The 13,765-nt window shown below is 42.6% G+C and overlaps 1 non-coding gene across 1 annotated transcript; it reads right to left on the bottom strand.

The window, feature by feature from the left end:
• Positions 1-316: 316 nt before the first annotated feature.
• LOC114009927 (small nucleolar RNA U13) lies at positions 317-418 on the bottom strand. Its single transcript, XR_003551314.1, has one exon. It is a non-coding gene; the product is annotated as a small nucleolar RNA U13 (small nucleolar RNA).
• Positions 419-13,765: the final 13,347 nt, after the last annotated feature.

The raw sequence follows: 13,765 nt of genomic DNA, 5'->3' as shown, positions 1-13,765 counted from the left end.
AAGAATGGAGGAGAAGGAATTGTGGAGGCCATGCCCCACCATGGGTGGGAGGGTAGATTCTCACTTTCCCTCTCACTGTCTCTCTCTGTCTCTCTCCAACGAGCAACACATGCCCTATGGCAAAAAACTGAGAACTAACTAAATAAATAAATGTATCATTTTCTAGTAGAAATCTGCTTTTAGAATAAAACAAAATAATAATTAATAGTAGTTATGATTGCTTAAGTGTGATAGATACTCTTTTGGGACAGTTTTGTTTTATTGAGGGGTCCTTTTCTTGTGTTTTGTTGTGTTTCTTTCTCTCTTTTTTCCCTGAGGTCAGACTATTAATGTGTATATGTCATAACAAGGGTCGAGGGAGGCACGTCTCACACAATACCATGAAAAACTGTCATCATGATGTGAACCACGAAAGCCTCTGCTTTGAGTCAGAGTTGTATTATGTCTGTTATTACCTGTGTTGTAGGATCCTGCCCTGTGTCTTTTTTGTGTCTATCCATATATTAACATTTTTTATTGTATACCTCATCATGGATTTTAGGAGGAGAAAAAAATGCATCGTCAATATTTCTCACAGAAAAAAACTAAATTTGCTCCGAAAGTTCAGTTAAAGCAAACAATCTCCAGTGCGTTCATGCTGGTAAGTCCACCTAAGCCATCATCTTCTCTCCCGTGGGAATTCTCATTTTACCAAGGTACTAGAGAGTTTGCAGGAAGTTCAAGGAATTCATTTTTCCTCTCCTCAATTGAAAAAATATTCCAACCCGTTTTTGTCTCATAAGTTAACAGTCATTCAAGATAGTCCATGGCATCGAAAATAGCCCTGATTCTAAGCACATGGCCTACTTTGAAAAAATGGATACATCTGATATCCCTCCAGAACCCAAATGTACATTTTGAAAACAACTACTTTTTGTATATTTTGTATATGAATCCAAGGAAACCACACTTTCAAATATATTTTGTTATCCATGATAAAGAAGCAACCCTACCTGAATATTTTGCATAAAAAGCCAAAGTATCAGGGCTACCAGCAATCAGAGCTCTGTTCCTGTTTAGATATTATCCGTGGAATAAAACGCCTTATCAAGATTTTCATACTTAGGAGAAAGTCTCTTCTCATTTCAGGAAAAAAGAAAAAAAAATGTTGACATTGTGTTTTATTCTGTTCTTAATTTTAAATGTAAAAATGCAAATTCTTCAGAGGAAAAATATTATTACCCTAGAACACCAAGAAGTCTGCCCAGCTGGCCTCATTACCGTATCTCTAACCTGATTTTTGTGATCCCTTTCCCTATCCCAAAGTAAACAGGACCCTTTCCACAGTTACTCTTCTACCTGCTACTTCCTACCTGCAGAGTCTACCTAGTTCCACAAAAGTCTTTTCATTCTTTAGAGAAAGAATTATGTTGCAGAGCCGTAGAAACATATTCAGGACCCTAGAATTACTTTCCAAGCTTCACCAGTGTGATCACAGACTGAGAAAATACCAATTTTCCCCAGGCAAAATCCTAATCCTCTTCTCAAGGAAATCCTATTCATTTTTATATCAATCCACAAACTGTCAACTGTAAAACTTACCACTGTCATGTCTAAATATGCAACCATTCAGATGTAAAAATTCACCATGGTGCAAATAAACAATTACGGAGCAAATAAAACCAGAAATAAAGATAGAAAATTAAGTTAAATATTGTTTAATTAGCTATATGCTCTTTGGGTCTTTGATGTTCACTATGATTTCATGAACATCTGGAATATTCAAGTCAAGGCATTGATGTACAGAAAAGTATTTTATAAATGGTAAAAGCAACATTTGGGGCATTGTTAGTGCCTGGCACTTACTTGACCTAATAACTTCATGGTTTAAAAAGGACTGAAAAAACTAATAAATTCTGTGTGTGTGTGTGTGTGTGTGTGTGCTTGTGTATAAACGACAATCAGAAACCACAATGAAACATCTATTCCCAGCACTTCAGAGATTCACCTTTAATTTAGCCATCATTGTGTTTAAACAAAGATCTGAATATTGGAGCATCACTTTGGCAATCCTAGTTTGAGAAATATAAGAAAACCCAGGCCCACCTTAGGAACCAGCCTAAGGTTTTACAGTCCATATAACAGTGCTAATATAATTTTTACCTTCCACTTTTGGTAGTAATATCTGAGTTTATTTCAAAAAAAAAAAAGAAAGAAAGAAAGAAAAGAAAAGGTCAAAGATATTAGGGGGAAAAAAAGCCACCCATATTCAACTGGTACGCAGACGGGAAATAATTTTACTATTAGCAATATTACCAGGCAGCCATTTTTTTTCTATATCGGAAGTACTCATCACTGTATGAGATAGCTCAAAATCACGGAAATATATTCTGCTTCTAAAAGAGGCACAGGTTCCAAGGTGGGTCTGAGAAAGTAAGATACTGTGTATATCATGGAAATGTAGTGGGGCCACTTTAGAAACTGCTTTTAGCTCACACAGCTATTCCCTTTTATTTGCCAGTTATGAGGTCACCATGACTTGTGTCCATCAAAGGACACAACTGAATATTTGAAATATTGGAGGCCACGAATGGGTTCATGAGCTATTATTATAATATGGTTTTACTGTTCTTGCTCAGTTTTTTCATGGTTACCAGATAAAGAACAGAAGTAAGCATATCCCATTGAGTACAATTGTATTTTAGTTCACTGTAATTCTTACAAAAGCTAGCTCTTTTTCATTGCTATTTCTAGGTATAAAGTAGGTCTCTGGTTAACTCTGTATGCCTTTTTCCTATATTATCAAGACTTAGTCTACAATGATATTTTTAGTTTTTTTACTCTTTTGAAAAGAAATTTACACTCATACTTTCAAGTTAAAGAAGTAACATGGTAGAAAGTTCTTTAACACTACTTATTTGACAAATTCTAGTCAAGCCCAAATGCCATCTATATGTCCACCCCACTTCTTCCATAATGCACGCCTCACTCAGAGGTTCTCCTAGTCCTCACTGATTCGCCAGATTGCAGTGCTCCAGCAGGTCACTCTGCTAGGTACAGAACAAGGAAATTAACGCAGCAAGAGAAAGGCTAAGATAACAATAGGTCGCGAACGGGCGACATCCATGCTGCTGTGGCTTTCCAAAAATGCTGAAATCTGCAAAAGTGTGCCAAGAAATTAGCAGATGTAGCCATCGTAATAACGTGAAGGTGGATGGAGATGCGAAGCGACACTCTCAGTGCCTAGTTTGATGTCTCTGAGTTGTCACACCCGTGAAACGAAGGTGGCAGTTGTCTGGTAGGTGTTGTAGAGAACCTGTCGGCTGACCTCCCACCCAGGTATCCGAGGCACCTGTGGGATACTCCCATTTCGTGGTTACAACAACCCGCACTTCAGAATTTCACTGAATCAGACTTAAATCCTGCCTCTAAGACAAAAATTCTCTGATCCTCAATAAAATGCCATTAGTAAAATATTTACTCCATAGAGTTGTGAGCATTAAGTAAAGTAAAACCCATAAAAGCACTAAATAAATGGTAAATATGTTATATTTTTTTTCTTCCAAGGTGCAAAAGACCCAGCTTCCTCCCAGGGGTTTAGATGAATACATGGTAAATATGTTATATTTTTTTCTTCCAAGGCGCAAAAGACCCAGCTTCCTCCCAGGGGTTTAGGGTGAGGGTTGATCAATGGGAGGGTACAGTAGGCCATATGAAAACTACATGTTACCTGAGCCTTCCCCCTTCTGCAAGCACAACACAAACAAGAAACTTAATTGAAAGAAACATCTTACTACAGGAATATCTGTAGCAAAAGACCCATACATTGCCAAAATCACTCTAGATCTCACACAACATCTTTTCCATCCGCTGCCATTTCCAAAGCTCTCATCTGGCATCAACACGGGCAAGTGGATTCTGCCTTTAAATTCTGAGTTGGAGGGACAGCTAGGTTAACCCAAGAGCTTCCCTCAAGTCCAGATCTATCATCCAGAAGACTCGCGTTGCTTCCAGGCACATGGAGCAGAAAGCCTCCGCCTCCTTTCTCAGGCCACTTGCCATTTCAGCTTTTCCCAGTAATTCCATCCCAGGCAGACATGAAAGCAGATTGGAACCTTTTCCAAAACTCATTCTGCCTTTCCCGCCTACTCATCCTGTAACTGCCACCAGGAACACGGCTGCATGGGCGATGCTGACAGAGCACAGAGCAGGCCCACTGCAGACCCTAAATCAGTGTTTGTTGAATGAATGAGCATCACTCATGATCACTAGGACAAGATCCAACCCATTGTGAAGCATGGTCCAAACCTTTACCTCCTTGGAATTCTATCAAAGGGAGACTAATCCAATTAGAGAATCAATATCCAGAAAATATCACAGCTATTTTAGCTATGCTTTTTTTTAAATTTAAGGTTATTATTCTGTGGCGTTTTAATACCTTCAGATGACATAAAAACAATAGTAATGAAATGAAGCAACCTAAAATTAACAAACAGATTGATGTGACATAAGACGGGATACAAAAAGAAGCTCAAAAATAACATAAAACTAATTTGCAACCTTGCTGGTGTTCTTTTTTTTCTTTTTTTGTTTTTAAATCATAAATGGATGTAAAGGGCACCAAAGGACAGAAAGGACAAGTAAATTTAGTATAATTTTGAAAATCTTTCTGAGACACTTACTTTTTTCAAATAATAAAGTTTTCAGTTAAAGATAACATCACCAAAACAACTTGAAAAATTAATGTCTTAATTTGGGCAAAATCAAATTTGATTATCTTGGACCCTGATGGGCTCTCTCTCTGTAGGAAGCAGAGAATGAAATCATGCATGCCAGATCAATCTCCCTAATTGCCTTGGTCACCGTCGCATGCTATTCGGACAGGCATCTTGCTAAATAGCATCCAAAGGCTGAATAAGATATGACATTGAGAGTAATCCAGACCCATGATCTGCCTTATGCCAGTGTGACTTGAAGGACAGTGGTCTGTTTTGTACACTTCAAAGGTGTAGACTTGTTGGACTACAGGAAAATATCCACAAAGTTCTAGAATGTCAGAGTTGGAAATGACCTTGGAAGATCCCTGATCCTATCTCTTCATTCTCTAGACAATAAAAGTATCCAGTTCGGCTCCCTCTCTGCATCTGTAACAAGAGATTTTTTACCCTTATAGCCTGCAATTATTGGCCTGCTACAGTTTCTATATGTAACACATATAGCATACATAGATATTTACATATGTGTATGGAAAGGCAGCATATCATCTACACAAATTTTCACTCCCCATTCTCTGCCTCTCCCTCACCCTCAACACACAGGTGGTGAGCCATTGTTCAAAATTCTTGGCCACATCATTCATATATCTGGTTCAGGACCTGTCAGAAACTCAAAACGCAATCGAATTACATTGCAGAAGAAGGTTCACATGATTCCCATATTTTGAATTCTCAGCAGTCTCAGTGATTCTTTTGAATTCTCCTGGGGTTCTTCATTCTGTGTCTGTCCAAGCTCTTACTTTGGGAAGTGCAACTCTTGTGGAGCTCAGCTGGAGAGTCTGTGGGGGAATTTTCACTGTCTCTGCACCAACCTGGCCCGGGAGCATCTGCGGAGCGACACTGCCACCTGCTGTGGACACCACCAAAGAATCTCAGGAAAACCTGCCAAATGCTGTGGGATGCCTTTGTTCTGCAAAACACAAGTCAAACTGCAATTAATCAACATTTATTAAAATTAATTCTAGCACGTCCATTAACTTTTAAGAGAATTACAAGGCACACGCATTATCGAATGTCTACATGAAGCATTCTCTCCAGGAGAGAGGACAACATTAATAGGATGGGAGGCATTGATCTGTGGGGATCTGATCCTGACTTGCTGGGTAGCTTACACAGAAACATTTTAATACACCCTTTCATAGAATCTTTAGAAACTTTAGACTGAAATTTTGTACGTGATCTGTCAAATGGGCTTCTTCTACCACCCTGCAATTACACACTGCCTCAACCTTTCCCAAAAGTGACGTTCTGACCAAACAGATAATTAAAGGCTGTAAATGTCATTTAGGAGCGTGTTCTCTGAAAGCGGGATCTCAACGTGTTGATGAGTTATGCCCTTATGCCACCTCATGGACTAAAACCTTTACATTTCCTTGAGGGGGTAAATCTGCATCGCACCGGCAGCACATTTGAAAAGAACCAAACTTCAGTCTTCTCCCTACAAATGAAATTTCACTTTTTTGTATCCTCGCAGAGAGAATTGTACTTCTCTTTCTACCAGGAAGCAAAATATTCAGAGATCTCAAGTCAAGAAAAAACTGTTAGAGGCCGGCCGGCCGACAGAGCAGGAATAGGAAGAACAAAATGATTTTTCATTGGTCTGGGATTTTGGATTTGGGGAGTCTGCCGTCATCAGAAGTTATACAACAGCGCCACTCTAGGACCTTTTGTGGAATAACAGGCCAGCCTTCACCAGCACAATTTCCCTGGGGTGGACTCTTCCACTAGGCAATTATGTACTGGACAATTATGCGAAAGATTAATCTGGTGCCAAACATACCTGTAGTTTAGCATTTGTCTCTTTCCTTCCATTTTTAATGTACAAAGCGTTTAAAAACATTATGCTGACATGTCAACACGTTACTGTTTTCTATTAGTCGAAAGATGCTAACTAACCTCTTGGATGGCTTGAGTTCACCACTATACCCTCTTGCACAAGTTTCACTCTCTGTCTCTGCACCAGCCTCCCCTGGAAGCATCTGCAGAGCGATGTTCTCAGAGTCTCACTTTGCAATTTGTAAAAAAATGAATGGATTGTTCTATACATCTGTGCCGTTTACCACAGTAGCCAATAGTCGCAAGTACCCATTTAAATTGAAATTAATTTAAATGAAATAAAATTAAAAATTCATATCCTCAGTCGTATTCACCATATTTCAAATGCTCAGTAGCCTACTCGGTTGTGGCTACTGCACTGGACAATTCAAATGTAGCTTATTTACGTCATAGCAGAAGTTCCATGGGGCAGCCCCTGGCATGGCAAATAGTTAGACATCCTTCCAAATTGTCTGTACGCTTACAGCAAAGCTATGTTAGGGGCCAGTTTGCTCAAGGGGAGCCACATGAACAATGACCATTTGAAAAGCAAAATAGAAACAAGAGGGAGAGGAAGAGAGCGTAAAGGAAAAAGAAAGGGATAAAATGAGGCCCGGGGTCTAGGCTTTTGGCCACATCCATGGCTGCTATTGGATAAGCCACTCCTGTTTTAATTCCAGTCTTCAAACCAACTCATCTGCAAAATGAGGAGAGATCAAGTGTTCACGACGTCGTCGGCCTGCAAACAAGGGAGGACCTAATGTGCAGCATAAATTTTCAGTGGCGACAGCTCAGGAAAGAATTTGCTGACAATTCCGCGTTCGCTTCTGGAGCAGAGCCGACTTGCCAAGCTGCCTGGTTGTCTTAAGGACATTTAGGTGATTTTCTACCATCACACTCTGAAGGTGTTATGGGCTGGATATTACAACTCTGGCACACCCTGCCTGCCACAGAGGACCCTGGACACACTCCAGAGAGCAATGTGCTTGGGAATCCCAGCTCCCTGGAGAGGTCTTGCTGATTGGAACCACAGCAAGGGGTCTGGGCTGCGCACAGCTATACCATAAAACCACTGGGCTGGTCCCGAAGCCACACACAGTGCTTGGCTTAGGCCGGCATAGACCTCTGCCAGGGATCTGGTCACCAGTCGAAGCTGCTGCAGTCAGCTTTTTCAGATGCTCGCTTTTGCAAGAGCAGGAGATGAGGGGAGAAGAGAGTGAGACAGTCTTAAAATCTGGAGCTCCATCCTCTGCAACCCCAATAGAGACATCCAGATCATGTCTAAGTTCCTATGGAAAATGGCATCAGGTTCCACATCTTGGAGGATGGCAAGGGCCTCCAAAAAGGTTGGGGTGGAGTCAATGTTGTGTCGGTTTCTCCACATGCAGCCCAGCCATCCTCCATTAGGTTGGTGAGAATGTAGAGGAGGTCACCACAGTGCTGCCAGGCCCCTGCATCCCCTTCCTCAGGGAATCCCTCTTACCCTTTTTGGAATACAGCCAGGCTGGACACAATGGTCCCTGCCTCCCAGCCAGGCTGGGTTTGGCACCTATGAGGTGGCACCTATGGGTCCAGCAGGGAGGCGGGGAGCTGAGTCAGGTGAGGGGAGTGGAACAATCACAGGTAGGAGGTCTGAAGACCTGCCTTAGAAGGCTCAACCACAATCACACTGGATAGAACAACCCAGGGAGCAGCAACCGAAGGGAGCAGGAGAGAGAGGTTCTTCCTGAGCAAAGGCAGCTGGCAGATTGCACCGCGTACACAAGGTGGTGCAGACGTGGCCAGGCTCTATGCCGACAGCTGCCCGCACCCGGTGAGGGGTGCCCATCCTTCCCCTCAGACACACAAACACAGCAGACAGTGATTGTGTCGACTGGCATTGTCTCGGACATACAAGACGACAGCCATTTAGAACTTTAAAAATCCTTTCCTTGTGATGGGCACAGCGGAAGAACACACGTTGCTGAGGATGACATGGAGTGTTTCTGCTGCATGGAGCACATCATTTATGGTTCCCAGATGGTCCGAATCCTCCCCGTGGAAGAAATGCCAGGAGGCCCCTACTCCCTTTCTAACTGGTGGAGAGCGCAGAGAATGGCAAAGAAGGAAAATACATAAACAGACGCAAGCAGGGCTAGGCAAGGTAAATGCAACCCTTGAGGCTGGAGATCTCGCACCCCAGAAACCCTGCCGCAGCCAACGCTGTGCCTTTCTCCACCAAAACAAGCTGATCTGCCTTTTCCTGGCCTCACGAAGGAGGATCATTCCTGTGGTAGGAGGACAGCTAGGAACATAGTTGCGTGGCAGATTCTGTAGAAAAGCCTATTCTGAGCCTTTTCATATTCAGTCATCAAGCACTTGGGACTTAGCCCATCCCCCCCCACCTCCACACCAAGGTGAACCCCGAGCTGTGAGAACATTTCAGGAAACACACAGGAAACCTCGCACCTGCCTAATCACAAGAATTATGTCTTTCTTCAGTGGCAGGGCGAGTGGGGATTGAAGCCCTGCAAATCGTGGCCACAGATCAAGAGGCAAAGGCCTAATGACCACATTTGTCCAGGCCACCAATAAATTCCTGCACCACGCTTGAGCCCTGACACAGTGAACAAAGCAGACATCACACTGCCCAGTGGTCATAAAAATAGTTTCTGTTCATGGCTCTGTTTTCTAATTTGGTGAGAGGAAGATCATTCAGGAATGTTTCAAAAGGCTTCATCACTTGCTTATACAACTGGTTTGGACAGAAAATTCTCCTGCAACCCACCAGATCATTGAAGTCAATGAGATTAAAACGGAACAGATAAACATTGACTTTACGGAGCCATTGATCACTCGCATTTGCTGTTCTGTTTTGGTTCCTGCGGCCATGGTATTCTTTTCCTCAGGTCTCTCCGCTCTTTTCTCTCAAAAACACTACAATTAAGTTAGAAAATACCCTGACTATGTTCTCTTGGGAAATGGCAAGTCAGTCATATACCATTATAAAGCTTCTGCTGAGCTAGAAGGCTGGGTAGGAAATGGCTTGGGTTTTTGACCCCATCTTTCCTGTCTCAGGGTTTGCCCCTAGTCAACTGAGCATCCACCAGAACAAAGTCCTTTAGTAGGTAAGGATAATCAGCTGCATGATGTCTGCCCTAAAGGCCATTCCAAGTTGGGACCAGCAGTTAGCGTAATGGCTATGTCACTGGACTCCCATGTATTTGACCGCGGTTCACATCCCAGACCCGGTGGCTTAAAACTCACGCCAGGCACGTGTGCGTGAGCACCCCAGATCCCGAGAGGAGAATGGAGGAGAAGGGATTGTGGTGTGGCCATCCCCTCTAGGGGGTGATTTCTTGCTTTCTATCTCTCTGTCTCTGTCTGGCTGGCTGGCGAGCACATGCATCCTATAGCAAAAACCTCTCAAAAACAAAACAAAACAAAAAAAGACCATTCCAAGTTGTGTGAAGGGTGAGAAGATGGATAATGTGGGGTAAGGCCATTGAGAGCAGGAGGGAATCAAACACAGAATGTAAGCAGAAATCTCCTGACTTCCCAGGTCTAAATGGACGGAGAGCATGAGGAGGGCATTTGAAACACCAAGGACCAGATCGGGGAAAGTCAGTCTTGAATTCTCAGCTCAACAAGGTGTCTGGGGTTGGGATGATGTTCCAAGAGGTAAACACTTTACTATCGACTAAAAATGATACTTTTAATATTATTTTGTTCTCCATCCTGGCTTCCATCAGATTCACCGGTAAGGAGAAGGTTTTTGAATAAATATCCCTGGTTTCTACCTCAGATTATTCAATGAGATCGCTCAAGACCTCCATTCTAGGACCCTGTTCTAGAGGGTAACTAGAGAAAGGTGTTTATCTTCCTCAACTAAATCTCTAGGTTTGTGACAGTCTGCAATCGTTACTATTCAAGAAAGGATCATTTTGGCGAAATGCTATATTTCTCTCCAAAATATATTTAAGTGCTAATCTGACATTTGTCTGTGTGTCCCCTTTTTATACTCTTCTTTATCCAAGTGTAACACACACTCCTTGATGTAGTCCTTTCAAGTCGATCTTCATCTCGCAACTGTGTATCCCTTCATTTTCCTTAGGCAGATAATCAGAGTACCTGTCAATCAACCAGGCGGGAAATCATTCAGAAGAAACATTGAAAATAGAGGTGTTGTCTGCTCTCCTGAGGAATGTGAAGAACAAAGGTTAATCAACACCACTCCCGCCGTCCAAGTGTTCTGTGCTCATCTGTCTGTGATAGAAGAACCAGGGCTTTGTGGGGACTTCAACTGTGAAGCAGCCCTTCCCCTGACAAGGCAAATCCACAGGCCTTTTCTTACCAGAGGGAATCTGTGCTTGTTCACGTCTTAAAAGCTCTCCTCTTCTCTATCCAGGTGAATACTGAAGATGAATGTAATCTTCTTCATTAGAATAAGCACCAGCGAAGAGATTTACACATCTGTTTTATTCTACAAAGAATGTTATTTATGTGCATGTCCTTTTATTTCCTCAGCTCATTTCTTTATGAATAAATGCGGTGGGCAGGACTGGAGGGGGTGGTTGAAAGGGTACAGAAGAGCTGAAAAGCACTTAATGAAATGCATTACTTTCTGATTTGAGATGTCCTCCACGGATTTAAAATCTGACTTTACATCTGCAGGGAGGATACAGGTGCATTAACTGTGCCTGTGCAAACCGCTGAACCTTGGCTTTTCTTCCTGCTGGATCTTCCCAAGGAACTAAAGTAGGGCAGCCGCCCGGTAGGAATCGTGGAGCTTCTCTCCGTTGCAAGTTGCTGTGATACACTTGCCATTTCTCCTTGGCTTTGGGGGAGCTGTGCAAAGACCAAGCACCCCCTCGCTGACAATTGTTTCATCCCTCAATCTGGGGCCTCGTTTTCTGCGAAGGCCCAGCCATTGATCAGGGTGAGCCTACAGAGGAGGCAGCTGCGTATCGTCTGCAGCTAACTAGAGAATCTGAGTGGGACCATTCATTTGGGAGCTTGCTGGGAAACTGCCAAGAACTCTCTTGAGCTCATTATTTGGGTGAGAACGAGAGGGAAGTGAATAAAGAGCGAGGAAAAGGTAACCTTTATCTTTATGGTGCCTTCTCTGCACCTCGTCCTCCACAGACAGCTCCCTTTAGAAGCCAATGCGGCAGTATCATCCATGTCTCTCTTTTTCTTTTAGAAGTAGGTTACAAAGGGGTGTCATGGTTGGTTTTTATTTCCCCAGCATACAGGTAGTTCAGAGAACTTACATTAAGGCAATAATCTTCATTCTTTCCTGGAGTAGCCCTGTTATAATAAAAGTTTTGTATAAATGGTATGGTGATTTAATGAAAATAAAACTAGATGACCCTGTTTGCCTTTAACAGACTTATGTCTCAGTGAAGATTTGGATAATCCCATCATTTATCGAGCACATATCATTGAGCAAGACCACAATTTATGGTCACATAAATTTGGGACCACATTTGGGGTTCATGACGATATAACACAGAAATAACCACTCCAGCTTCATGAAGAGAAAAACTCGGTCCCACATTAAATTAATTGCTTAAGGTTTCAGAACTTAAGTGGTGGGACTAGTAATTGAATCTAGATCATTTGATCCCAATGTACATGACAAATCCACTACACTATACAAGGCCCTGAAATAGAAAAAAGAGACCCTTAGGAAGAATGTCACACCCACCTAGATCTCCCTTCCTTATTCATCTCACAGTGATGGGCAAACCCAAAATAAGTGACTAGCTGCTTCACAGGTTCTTCATTCCAAAAATTCAGAATTGAGACAAATAAACTAGTATTTGCCAAGAAATAATACACTACGTAGCATCCACAACAAGAAATGTGTGTGTGTGTGTGTTACATAGTCCCATGAGCATGTACTCTTCTTGTATCTTTCCAGCCTGTGCCCATGAGCTGTCCAACCAAGACATATTCAGGCTACTGTTATTTTTCATTCCTTTCTTTACATTCCAGTGGAAAAGCAAAAACTTATTGCAGAGTGCCAGAAGTGGGTAGATTACACACAATTCAGCCCTAAGAGTCTGTCTAATCAATGTACTGGCCCGTATTTTTCACATTTTATGGGACAGCAGGGGAAATTGTTGAGAAGAGCCAATTTGCAGCTGTGTTCTTAATTACGCCTTCTTGTGAAAGGAGGCGAATTTTTCAGCAAGAGACTGCAGCTGCATTCATAAGGCAGGAAGACGCCGTGTTTACGGCAGATCATTGAATGCCATAAAGTTCCCAGATCCCAAGGTGGATGGAGCGGCCACCGCTCTGTGTGGCCCGGTCAAGCCACTTGACTCCTTTGTGCCTCAGTCAAGCCTGCTGCCAAAGTGTATCCAAGCAGCAGGAGCCAGCTACAAAACAGATGCTATATGTGGGTAGAACTGTCCTGGATAATTATATTCCCCCAAGTCACTGTCACTTGCCAAATAGTGGAGTTCAAAAGTTCCTGTCTGCCTTGAGTATCTTCGAGCCGTTTGCACTGCTGAGTCAGAACTGTGTCTTTCCCATATGGGCATTTTACTTTACACCCTCTTGGAAAGAAAAGTATAAAGGCCTGATGGGTCCGTATCGATTAGCACCAGGTGTAGACAGAAAGAATGGCACTCCTCCAGTTCAATGTGCAGGAAATGGAGCTTAATTTTTCTATAAATGAACTTAATATTTATTAAGATCCCCACTCCCCAAGCCAGGTCAAGGATTACCCCCATGTTCCCAGTGATTGCATTTAACTACAGATTGTTCATGTTGCTTGCCATGAAGTATTGGGATAGCCATTGTGTCTGAGTCCTATCTAGAGGTGCTGGCATCCCACAAAACTTTCTTTTTAAGTTTTACCTCTACTGGGTTTCTTTTAGGCAATTATTCTACTGTTCTGCCATCACCGAGGAGTGACAGAAAACTGGTGGTCCCCCTGAATATGCAGGCCTGAGTCCTGACTTCTCAGAATCCTCCTGTCCTCTGCCCTGCCCTGGGATTGAGGAGGGATGGCAAAGGGCACAGAGTTTATCTTCCAAGAACACACTGAATCTGAGCTCTTTTCACTTTCCCTCCAATTCTCTGACCCTCTTGTTCTAATTCAGGCGAACTTCATCCTCTAGGCTTAAGAGGAAGGAATAGTTTCTATACCCAAAGTCCCTTTGCAGTCTGAGGTTTCTCTGTTTCCACTGTAATGTTCCTAACAG

The sequence above is a fragment of the Tupaia chinensis genome, unplaced genomic scaffold (genome assembly GCF_000334495.1).
Source record: "Tupaia chinensis unplaced genomic scaffold, TupChi_1.0 Scaffold000670_1, whole genome shotgun sequence".
Taxonomy (NCBI): Eukaryota; Metazoa; Chordata; class Mammalia; order Scandentia; family Tupaiidae; genus Tupaia; species Tupaia belangeri.
Note: the sequence above shows the minus strand (reverse complement) of the source record. Positions and strands in the feature narration are given on the sequence as shown.